Source organism: Lontra canadensis, unplaced genomic scaffold, assembly GCF_010015895.1.
Source record: "Lontra canadensis isolate GAN:19392208 unplaced genomic scaffold, GSC_riverotter_1.0 scaffold17, whole genome shotgun sequence".
NCBI classification, from domain to species: domain Eukaryota; kingdom Metazoa; phylum Chordata; class Mammalia; order Carnivora; family Mustelidae; genus Lontra; species Lontra canadensis.
This window is the reverse complement of record NW_022631011.1, coordinates 21,460,991-21,473,026: the sequence shown is the minus strand read 5'-3', so window position 1 is coordinate 21,473,026 and position 12,036 is coordinate 21,460,991.

Genomic DNA, 12,036 nt, shown 5'->3' with positions numbered 1-12,036 from the left:
CAGGGAGCCTGACATGGGGCTGGATCCTAGGACCCTGGGATCATGACCTGAGCCGAAGGCATCCCTACTTATTTTATTTCTTATTTTTAAAAGTGGTGATGCTTTAACTTGTATTTTATTAATTATAAGTGAGATTAATAATCTTTGTACACTTGGGGCGCCTGGGTGGCCCAGTGGGTTAAAGCCTTTGCCTTCAGCTCAGGTCGTGGTCCTGGGGTCCTGGGGTCGTGGGGTCCTGGGATCGAGCCCCACATCGGGCTCTCTGCTCAGCAGGGAGCCTGCTTCCACCTCTCTCTCTGCCTGCCTCTCTGCCTACTTGTGATCACTGCCGGTCAAATAAATAAATAAAATCTTTAAAAAAAGGAATCTTTATACATTTATAAATTATTTCTCTTTGTCTGTTCTTTATTTTCTATTATTTTCTTTTTCATATTGACTTGTAAAAGTTCTCTATTTACTAAGAAAATTAACCCGTTTACCTAGCATATGTGTTGCAGATACTTTTACTTATTTACTAGTTTGTAGCATAAGAAATTATTCCATATTTTCCTCTAGACCTTTAATAATTCCATGGAAATCATGATCTGGAATTATTTTGCTGTAAGGAGTAATGTAAGGGGCCAGCTCCACTCTTCCACACAAAGCCTGGATAATCACAGGGATACCTGTTTCGTTGAAAGTTATCATTGGTTTTTGTGTTGCTGCATCTTATGACAACCCCTTTGCTGTCATCTCACTTGACCTCTTAGTGTATTCAACCCAGATGATCACACTGTCCTCCATAAAACATGTTCTTTAACCCTCTTGTGGGTTACCTCATTGACTAAATATCAACTGTACCTCATCTTCTAGACTTGGCATGCACTTTGAACAGGATATTCATCTTAATAAAATTTTATTACAACAAAATGTCTTTGAATCCTTCCAATATAGAAAATTTTGTCCCCCTGCTGATTTGGAAACTTCAAAATAGGCCATGATATAAGTGGGCAAAGAAAAGAGAATACCTAACTATGGCACAGGTTGCGAATTTGCCTAGTTTCTAACATGAAGAGTGAAGTTCAATAACAGGTAATGAAGACGGAGCTGGGCCTTTGGTGTACCAGGAAGCAATTGACTTCACCTGGGGATATCTGAGCCCACGCTGATGGACCCATTTGCTTACTTTATTCACCTTTTCCCTTTGTTTTAGCTCAGGCTCCCAGAACAAAATGCCACAGACTGGGCAGCTTAAACACTTATGAATCTGGGGGTGGGGGAGCACGATTCAGTCCATAGCACCCCTCCTGTTGTTCAGGACTGTATTACGACTTTTGTGGGTCGTAGGCATCTTCGCTTTTGGGTGCCCCTTCCTCCTTCCAAAACAACCATTTAAAAGCACAGTTTGACCCCTGGGGCAAATAATACATTACATGTTAGTTTAAAAAAAAGCACATTTTGCAACTGTAGGGTATAAAGACAAATATAATACAGGTTGGCTTCATTATTACATAGTCCTATCATTACATTCTTATTTTTCTTCTAATTTTAAAAGAAATAGAAATTAGAACATTTCTGTGTGAACTTAAAAGTATCAGGGGCCCTAGGCACTGTGTCTAGCGGGCCTGATAGAGAAGTTGGTCCTTTTTTGGAGCTAATGTCAAAGAACTTCCTGCGGCATTCACAGACATTGTAACTTGCGCTGATGGATGCCTTAAAAAAAAAAAGAAAAGAAAAAGAAAAAAAAAAGGAAGGTTCAGGACTAGCAGTTAGCACTGGCTCCAAAAAAAGGAGGAGAGCATAGGAGACCTTCTTGGAGGCAAGTTACCACAGATCCACCTAGCCATCACGCAGAGGAAAGCTATAGAACATTTTCAGCAGGGCGCCTGGGTGGCTCAGTGGGTTAAAGCCTCTGCCTTCGGCTCAGGTCATGATCCCGTGGTCCTGGGATCTAGCCCCGCATCGGGATCTCTGCTCAGCGGGGAGCCTGCTTCCCCCTCTCTCCCTGCCTGCCTGTCTACATGTTATCTCTGTCTGTCAAATAAATAAAATTAAAAAAAAAAAAAAGAACATTTTCAGCGCCGCAAACGCTTCCTTAGGCCTTTTCCCAGTCAACACCATCACCCCTGTCCAACCAAGAGGTAGCCACAGTTCCAACTTCTCTCACTATAAATCATTTTGCCAGCTCTTCAACTTCAAGTCCATGGAATCAGTCTCTGGGTCAGGTTTCTTTCATAGCCTTGTCGGATGTGTGGGTGTGACACTCATCCCCATTGCTCAGAGGGCTAACTCACCTTTTTTTTTTTATTGCTGAGTAGTATCCCATGGTGTAAAAATACTGTGGCAAACATTTGGGGTGTTCCCAGTTTAAGCTGTTACAGATAAACTTGCTTTGAATATGTCTTTTGTTTGAAATGTGCACTCAGTTGTTTTGGATTCTGCAATAGCCTTTTAAAGCTCCATATTTAAGCCCAATTTTATAGACATCCTCATTTAAAACAGCTGACATAACTATCACTCATGACTTTGATGCCAGTGGTTAGGACTGACTCAGAAATAGGGCGTTACTTACAGTAAAACAGCCTCTCTGGTGAGGTCACTTGAGTGTCCATCCAGCCATGGGCTGCATGTGACTTCCACTCAGAGAGGTTCCTACCAACGCAGGAGTAACTTGAAACTTGGCCGTCACTGTCTCACAGTGGCATTCCCCTCTCTGTAGGATTTAGTCACATGACACAATTCCCTTCGCCTGAGGTATTTGGGTCTGATCTTTCCTAAAATAGGAGTCCAACTCCTATAAACTGAAGACTTTCTTTCTTTTTAAGATTTTATTTATCTGAGAGAGAATGAGAGAAAGAAAGAGAGCATGAGGGGAGGGAGGGTCAGAGGGAGAAGCAGACTCCCTGCTGAGCAGGGAGCCTAATGTGGGACTCAGTCCTGGGACTCCAGGATCATGACCTGAGCCAAAAGCAGTCACTTAATCAACCGAGCCAGCCAGGTGCCCTGAAGACTTTCTTCCAAGGGCTAGTCTTAAAAGTTCAACCATGGGAAAGTGAGAGCAACAGTAGCATTTCCCTTGTTAAAAATCCGAAGGTGAAATCCTAGTGAAGGGAGGACAGAAGACAGTGGTGAGGGGAGGAGAAATTCTTTCTGTCATCAGAGACAAAGCAGACGAGGCATTCAAGACCCAAGATCTTTCATTAGCTTCCTTCAACTGGTAAAAGCCTGACTTGAGATATATTTTACAATCATCTTAAAGTATTACTAAAACTAAGGGTGAGGCCACCAGGAAAAGATTCTAAGACTTTCCAGACACATTAATGCATCAGTTATGTAACTGAGGGCTAAGTCTAGTTGGAGAGCCGGGAGAAACACCTGTCTCAGCTGTGGTTTATCTCACTGTGTTTGGCACTTTAAGTAGACTACAGACACAAGCTGGGCTATCAGCCAGTGGAATGTGGAATAAATTTTTCCACTTTTTTTCTAGAGAGCACATAACTTGTTTTTTTTTTTTTTTTTTTTTTTTTTTTTTGCCTGTTGTTCCCCATATTTTGAAGCATAGGTGAGTATAAGAGCCTGAGCTGACATTGGACAAAGGCATGAGAAATCCTAATACGGTTGGCTTATTACAGCAGAGCCCCACAGGGTTCTGTGCACTGATTTTTTTTTAGCATCTCCTCACAGTGAAATAACACTCACTAAACCAACTGACCAGCAGAGATAAATGTATTTTTTCTCATTTTTCCAGGAAGGTAACAAAAACATTAACTCATAGGCCCATTGAGGCTGCAACCACACCCATCTTGCATCGCTAAGATGTGGCACCAGGTGCAGGAACACCTCACTTTATTGTGTTTTGCTTTATTGTGCTTTGCAGATGCTGCATTTTTTAACAAATTGAAGGTCTGTGGCAACCCCACGTCGAGCAAGTCTACTGGCACCATTTTTCCAACATTTGCTCACTTCGTGTTGATGAACTTCTAGAACATAGATGAGGTTCGGTGGGGTGAAGTCCAGAGCCAATGACCAAGAAAAAATTCTCGAGACATCTTTGGTGCACAATGATGGTTTATTAAAGCACGGGGACGGGACCCGTGGGCAGGAAGAGCTGCTGCTCCGATATCCTGAGGAGTGACAGATTATATACACAGGAGATGGGTAGGTGAGGACAAAGAGGGTGTTCAGAAGGGCTGTCACAGCAAAGAAGACTGTCAGGATACTGGAGGCCTGGTTATTGTCAAGCCAAGGCTGTTTTCCTCTAACAAGGCACTAACATGAAGACAGTTGGGAGTTTCCTGGTGCAATGTCATATTCCTCCTATCACACATCCTTGTCAATGAGCTTTAGGTTTAGAAGAAATTTAACTTTATTTATATTTCCTTTCATCTCTGCCTCCTTCAGTTTTATGGAGGGGAGGGCGGTGTTAGAGCTTTAGGAACGGAGTTGCTTGCCTCTGGAAGTTAGGCTGTTGATAAGATAGCTTCTTTGTTGTTAATCACTAGGACATTTGTAAACCAAGGGAGACTCCTGTCTTGCAGGATTGTGATCTCTGCAAGTTAACTATTTGGTTTTCTTTTAGGGCAGCCAGGGGTGCCTGAGGGATGTCACACTGTCACCGAGGTTGGGGGGGGAGAGGGGGTGTAAGGTACCAGCTTTTGCTTTGTCCTCAGCCAGCCTTCTGCTCCCTCATCAGTGTCTCTGTGTCACAATTTCATAATGCTTGCGATATTTCAAACTCTTGCATTGTTATCCTATCTGTCATGGTGATTTGCAATCAGTGATCTTTGGTGCTGCTATTGTAATTAGGGGCTCCACGAATTTCTCTCTCATATGAGGCAGTGAACTTGACTGATAGATGTAGTGCGTTCTAGTGTGTTCTGACTCCTCCACACACCTGCCATTCCCCCTCCCACTCCTTCTTCTCGGGCCTCCCTAGTCCCTGAGACACAACAATATTTAAATTAGGCCAATTTATAATCCTACAGTGGCCTCTAAGTGGTTAAGTGAAAGGAAGAGTCGCGTGTCTCTCACTTTAAACCAAAAGCTAGAAATGATTAAACTTAGCGAGGAAGGGATGTTGAAAACCGAGACAGGCTGGAAGTGGGGTCTCTTGTACCAACTAACCAAGCTGTGAATGCAAAGGAAAAATTCTCCAAGGAAATAAAAAGTACTACTTCTGTGAACACATGAATGATAAGAAAGTGAAGCAGCCTTATTGCTGATACAGAGAAAGTCTGAAAGGTCTGGATAGAAGATCAAACCAGCCACAACATTCCCTTAAGCCAAAGCCTAATCCAGAGCCAGGCCCTGACTCTCTTTAGCTCTGGGAAGGCTGAGAGAGGTGAGGCAGCTGCAGGAGAAAAGTCTGAAGCTGGCACAAGGTGGTTCATGAGGTTTAAGGCAGGAAGCCGCCTCCGTGACGTCAAAGTGCAAGGTGAAGCAGCAAGTGCGGATGGAGAAGCTGCAGAAGATCGAAGGTCATTAACGAAGGTGACTATGCTAAATAGATTTTCAATGTAGATGAAACATTCTTATATGAGAAGATGATATCTGGGACCTTGATGGCTAGACAGGAGCAGTTAATGCCTGGCTTCCAAGTCCAAAGGACAGGCTGACTGTCTCAGGGCTACTGCAGCTGGTGACTTTAAGTGGAAGCCAATGTCATTGACCATTCTGACAACCGTAGGCCTCTAAAGAATTATGCTAAATCACTTTGTCTGGGCTCTAGAAATGGAACAGCAAATCCTGGATACAGCTTGCGTGTTTACAACATAGTTTATTGTATATTTTAAGACTGCTGTTGAGATCTACTGCTCTGAGGAAAAAAAAGAAAAAGAAAAGATTCCTTTAAAAATATTACTGTTCATTGGCAAATCACCTGGTCACCCAAGAGCTCTGATGGACCATGAGATTGTCACTGGCATGACCCCTGTTTTCCCCGGACTCAGGAAACTCCTAGAAGCCTCTAACTATCAATTTCGTCTTTTAGAAACTAACCAACAAATTGCTGGAACAGGAAGAGAAACATTTGAGCAGATCCCATGCCTGCTGAGATGAATCGGAAAGTGCCCTACCAAGTTGCCTCAGCTTTGTCATCTTTATTGTAATGTTAAAATCTCCTCTGACTATTCTACCCCTCCCCCCCCTAAAATGAGTCTGCTCAACCCGGTTTGGAGAGTCATTCCACACGATCTCCTTGCCTTTTTTTTTTTTCTTAAAGATTTTATTTATTTGTCAGAGAGAGAAAGAGAGAGTGAGCACAGGCAGACAGAGTGGTAGAGGGAGAAGCAGGCTCCCCGCGGAGCAAGGAGCCCGACGCGGGACTTGATCACAGGACCCCGGGATCATGACCCGAGCCGAAGGCAGCCGCTTAACCAACTGAGCCACCCAGGCATCCCTCTCCTTGCTTTTTTAATTAAAGGTAAGAAGACTTCGTGAGGGAGCCCCACCGGGTGTGGTATCTGTCTATAACTCACCAAAGAGCGGACGCACATTGGTTCTGTAACAAGATGAATGTGGTTCACATGCCTGTTAACACAACATCCAATCTGCAACCCATGGCTTAGGAGTCATTTTGAGTTTTAAGTCTTATTATTGAAGAAATACATTTCACGAGGCTATACTTTCCACAGATAGTGATTCCCTCTGATGGTTCTGGACGAAGTATTTTGAAAAACTTCTGGAAAGGATTCACCATTCTTTTTGTTGTTGTTGTTTTTATTTTTTAGTTTTTCATTTTAATTCCAGTATAGTTAACATACAGTGTTATGTTGGTTTCAGGTGTACATATCATGAACATTTTGTTTATGTATGTATGTATATATGTATTATTTATTTATTTATTTATTTTTAGTTACCATACAAGTACATCGTTAGTTAGGATTCACCATCCTAAATGCTATTAAGAATATTTGTGATTCACGGGAAGAGGTCAAAATATCAACATTAACAGGAGTTTGGAAGAAGTTGACTTTAACCCCAGTGGGTGACTCTGAGCGGTTCCAGACATCCATGGAGGAAGTCACTGAGAATGTGCTGGAAACAGCAAGAGATGCAGCATTAGAAGTGGAGCCTGAAGGTGTTGCTGCATGGCTGCAAGTTCATGATCAAACTTGAATGGATGAGGAGTTGGTTCTAATGGACGAGCAAAGAGTGGTTTCTTGAGAGGGAATCTACACAGGGTGAAAATGCTGTGGACATCATGGCAATGACAGCAAAGGATTTAGAATGTTACATAAACTTAGCTGATCAAGCAGCAACAGGGTTGGAGAAGACTGACTACAGTTTTGAAAGAAGTCCCATTAGTAAAATGCTATCAAACAACAAATATCACACACTACAGAGAAATCATTCGTGAAAGGAAGCGTCAGAGCAGCAAACATCGCTGTCATCTTACTTAAGAAACTGCTGCAGCCGCCCCATCTTCAGCAACCACCACCCTGGTCAGCCAGCAGCCAGACACATGGAGGCAAGACCCTACCCCGGCAAAAGCTCAGACGCTGGTTGGCAGTTTTTAATAATAAAGTATATTTTAATTAAGGCACCTACATTGTTTTTAAAGATATAAAGCTATTGCACACTTAAGAGACCACTGTGTGATATAAACATAGCTTTTATATCCACTGGGAAACAAGACAATTCACGTGACTCGCTTTGTTGTGATACTTTGTTGGCGCGATCTGGAACCAGATCTAAATATCTTTGAGGTATGCCCGTACTTCCTTTCTCGGTGACAAAGTAGAGGCAGTGCTTTCTGATAGATGCCAGCGGTTCCTATAAAATGTTAGGATTGGCTTCCCAAATACAGTTCTACCTATCACAACTAGACTCATTTCTTGACAACCATTTATTCTCATTTAACATTAGCTCCAGGTCCTAACCAGTTGCCATCCTTGTCTTTTCCAACTCAGGGCTAGAGGGGGCATAGCTCAGTGGTAGAGCATTTGACTGCATCTCAGGGCTGGAGTTCTGGATGGGTGAACAAGCTCACCAAGGGCAAAGTTGTGGAGCAGGAGTCTGGAATTTGCCAGCCCTTGTGTGACGTGGTCACACCGCATGGGGTTTTTTGCCCACCCTCCTGGCCTTCTTTGACTTTCTCCTCCCTTGATAAGTGTTTCACTTCCTGCTTTTGTCCCTTTCATCTCATTTCCTAGGGGGACTGCCCTTTATCCTTCAAAATCACTTCTCAGGTTTTTCCCCCTCTCCCCAGAGTCTCCCTGGGGACCTCATTCACCCCCCCTGACTTTGACCATCACTTCTACATACCTGAATACTGAATCAGTAGAAACAGTCATGTCCTAAACATCAAGCTGCTGCTTCCAACTGCCTTCTGGAATCTGTTTCACACATTCTTTGAACTGAACCTGTCCAAACGCTCTCTCTCTGTCCTCACCCCAGTTCTGCTTCCCTCCTTCTCACACAGTTATTGTCACCATCCACCATGTAAACCTTGGGAGTGGAAAAGAACATAACAGACCCAAGACTACTAACGTTAGAAAGTTTTGCTTACGAGATTGACCATGGGCTGGCATCTGGGGACTTGACAAGTAAACGGTTCCCTACACTGACCTAAAAGCCTTCCCTTAATGACAGTGGCTCACAGTGCCTAACCTGTTTGTACCCAACAATGTGTTTTATGCTGAATGCCTGTTTTCCTTCTGAAAGTCTGGGATTTTGGTAAATGCTAGACAGAGGATACCTATGTGACCAGCTCCCAGCTGAAAGCCTGGGCGAGTCTTCAATGAGCTTCCTCAGTAGACAGCACTTGTCAATGTTGCCATGTCTCATTGCGAGAGGAATTGAGCTCCCCCTGCAAGAATCCACTGGAAGATGACTCTTGTGAGATTGCACCTGGTTCCATCTTCTATTTCTCTTTCCCTTTGCTGATTTTCTTATATATCCTTTTTCTGTAAGCCTAGCCATGAATATGACCCCATGATGAGCCCTGGGAGTCTTTCTAGCAAATCACCCAACCTAGGGAAGGTCCTAGGGTCCCCTGCCACATCTTAGTATAATCCTAACCCTCTTTTCCTTGATTTCTATGTTCAATTAATCACCAATTGTCATTAGCTCTCCCTCTAAATTTTAATTTTTTTTAAATTAAAAAAATTGTTTTTAAAGTGTTAAAGTAATCTCTACACCCAAGTGGGGCTCAGATTCAACCCCGAGGTCAAAAGTCACATGCTCTATGGACTGAGCCAGCTAGGCGTCCCTCTACCTCAAAATATTAAAAAAATATATATATATATCAATATATATAAACTTATATATATTGATATATATATATATATATATATATATATATATATATATATATATAGTATATATAATATATATATATCTCCTGTGTTCACCACCCTCATTGCCTTGAGGTGACAACTGTGACTGCATCTGGGCATTACTCTCCTCGCTTTCCTCCGCTACAGAAATCAAATCCCCAAGACTGGAGAACAGCACCAAGCCAACGTTAAGAGGAAGTTCTCTCTCAAGGCCAGTTTCCTCAGCTGCAAGATGTGGATAAGGATAACGGCTGTTCCGGAGTGTGGCTGTCAGGGGTTAATGAGAAAATGCATACGAACTCTTAAGAGATTCTCTGTGTAAAGTGCTTAGCCTTAACAATCCTTCTGTTTCTATCACTGTTATTCATGATCGGCAGACCACACCCGGTCACTACCCCTGAGTGAGGCTCAGTCAGTTCTAGCCCTGAAACCATTTTGTGCAATTGGGACCTCAGTTTTCTTACCCCTCTAATCTGCCCACCCCAAAATGCATCTCTGTGGAATCCCAAGTAGACTGCCATTGGGGCGGGGGGTGCTCTTGTCCTCTGACTAGGTTTCCCACGTGGGAGAATGATGAGACAAAGCTTTCTTGTGGTTGCCAAGGATGGAGGCAGCAGGGAAGGGAGCCAGAATGGTCACATAGTTCTCCAGATACCTGATGTTACCGCGGCAAATATTTACGGTTGTACGAAACCATCCGTTACTGCAGACGACAAAGTCACTGCACGGGACCGAAGAGCCAGCAGCAGCACGGGCAAAAAGATAGAAATGAAGACACACACAGTCAGTATATGAGGTGATGGGTGTGTTAACTAGATGGGGGGAATCCTTCCACAATGCCTACAGATATTCGAATCATCACTGTGTACAAGTCAAAGTTTCTGTTTTCAGTATCTTTCATGACTCTCCCAAGACTTTTTGTCTGACCTTGTGGGATCATTATAAAAGTTCTCCACAGTTGAAACAATGAAATCATATAGCTTAAAGATCTACTCAGGCTTCCAAATATCAATGTATTTATTGAGAAAGCTGAATTACTCACTTTGAAATTCCATGCTATTAAAAATCACATAGAAATAACTAACTTCTGATTAAAAACAAACAGGAACAATCAGCAAAGGTAAGTTGGGTAGTACATTAACTTTATTTTGAATTATAACATGGAATATGTCATCAACAAATGGATGTAACGAAAACTTATAGTTCAGTTAACAAATGTGCATAGGAACTGCTAGTTCTTAGGATGCAGAGCTCTTTGAATTATGAATTAGATTAACATAAAATAAGAATCATAAAAATTAAGAACCATCTACCTGTGTGCCAAATAAATGCAATTTTACTTCAAATAACAGACTTCTTGTTCAGTCCCTGGTGAGCAGTTATTATAATCATCTTCCCTGCTATGGATAATGTCATAATCTCATCCAGACCAAATATGATCCTTCTAAGCTAGAGACCTCTTACCTATAGTAGGAAAACCTCCATTAAGTATTGCTGAAGCTACTAGATTCTTTTGTATGGCCCTAAAATTGATCAAGAACATTTCCCACTTAAAACAAAGGTCAAGGACAACACATCTTAGTGAAAACATTGAGTTTGTGATTTCAACCCATTTTGTCTTTTGGAACTTTGTTATCAGTGTCCATAATACTGTTTTGATTTATATCAGTGATGAGCAACCAGTTTTGGCCTCAGGGCTAACAAAGGGGGAAAAATAGAAAGCATTTAAGGCCACACTCTCTTCCCTTTCAAAATGAACATAGTTTTATGAAATTCCCAAGGGGGAAAGTGTATTTGTATTATTTTGCTAAGTAAAAGGAAGTCAGTGAGGAAATTGGCACTGCTTTTTAGCTACTAAAAGGTTTCTATCCAGGTATTTTAGCAATACAGACAGAACTTTCTAATTTTTTATTCCGAAATTAGATTGTGGACTCGTTGCATAGTTAGGCTTAGTCATGTCTGGGGGCTCTGTGGCTTGCCCATTACTGCCTTTGCTTGTGACATTAATTAAAGTTAGCTGATTTGTGTTGATTGATTATTTTATTGATCATAACAAACTTTAAGGGAATATCCTCTAATTTCAAGAATTATATTCCATCACTGACTGACTTAAAGACAATGCTTTTAGGAGTACCACTGCAAGCTGGTTAAAAAAAAATTGGAGGACTGCATTTCCTTCTATCTTAACATGTCTTTACACAGAACACTGGCTGGAAACCAGAACAGAATGTGAAAAGAAAACTAAAGAAGTATTTAAATAATAGAAATATCATCAGCATTTATTATGGTAGATTATAGAAAGATGGTCTAATTTGTGTGTGTGCAATTAGGCACTGACTGAGGCATTTAGACACCATTGATTATAAAATACATTGAACATAAATTTTGACTCCCCTTCAAGGAATAATTCAGTAAAACTTGGGTTTCTTTTTTGAAATCAATCAGCTCAAGAACATGCATAGATGAACATTATTAAATACTAATGACAGTCTTTTATTGCTTATACTCCTGCAATAGAATAGCAACATATTGTACTAGCATATGACATTACATCCAAGGACCTCAAAGTCATTGTGTCAAGCAACAGGATTGCACAGCTTATTAAGTCTACCTAGTTATGGCATGGGAAGCAGACTCCCAACAAGAGAACCAAAATAAAAGTTCAAAAAGACAAAGCCTAAATTTCCTGTAATTTTCTGAGTTTCCAAATTTGCCACGTACATCTTACCGTACCTACAATATTGATTCTAGGTAAAAATGATTTTTTTTTTTTTTTTTT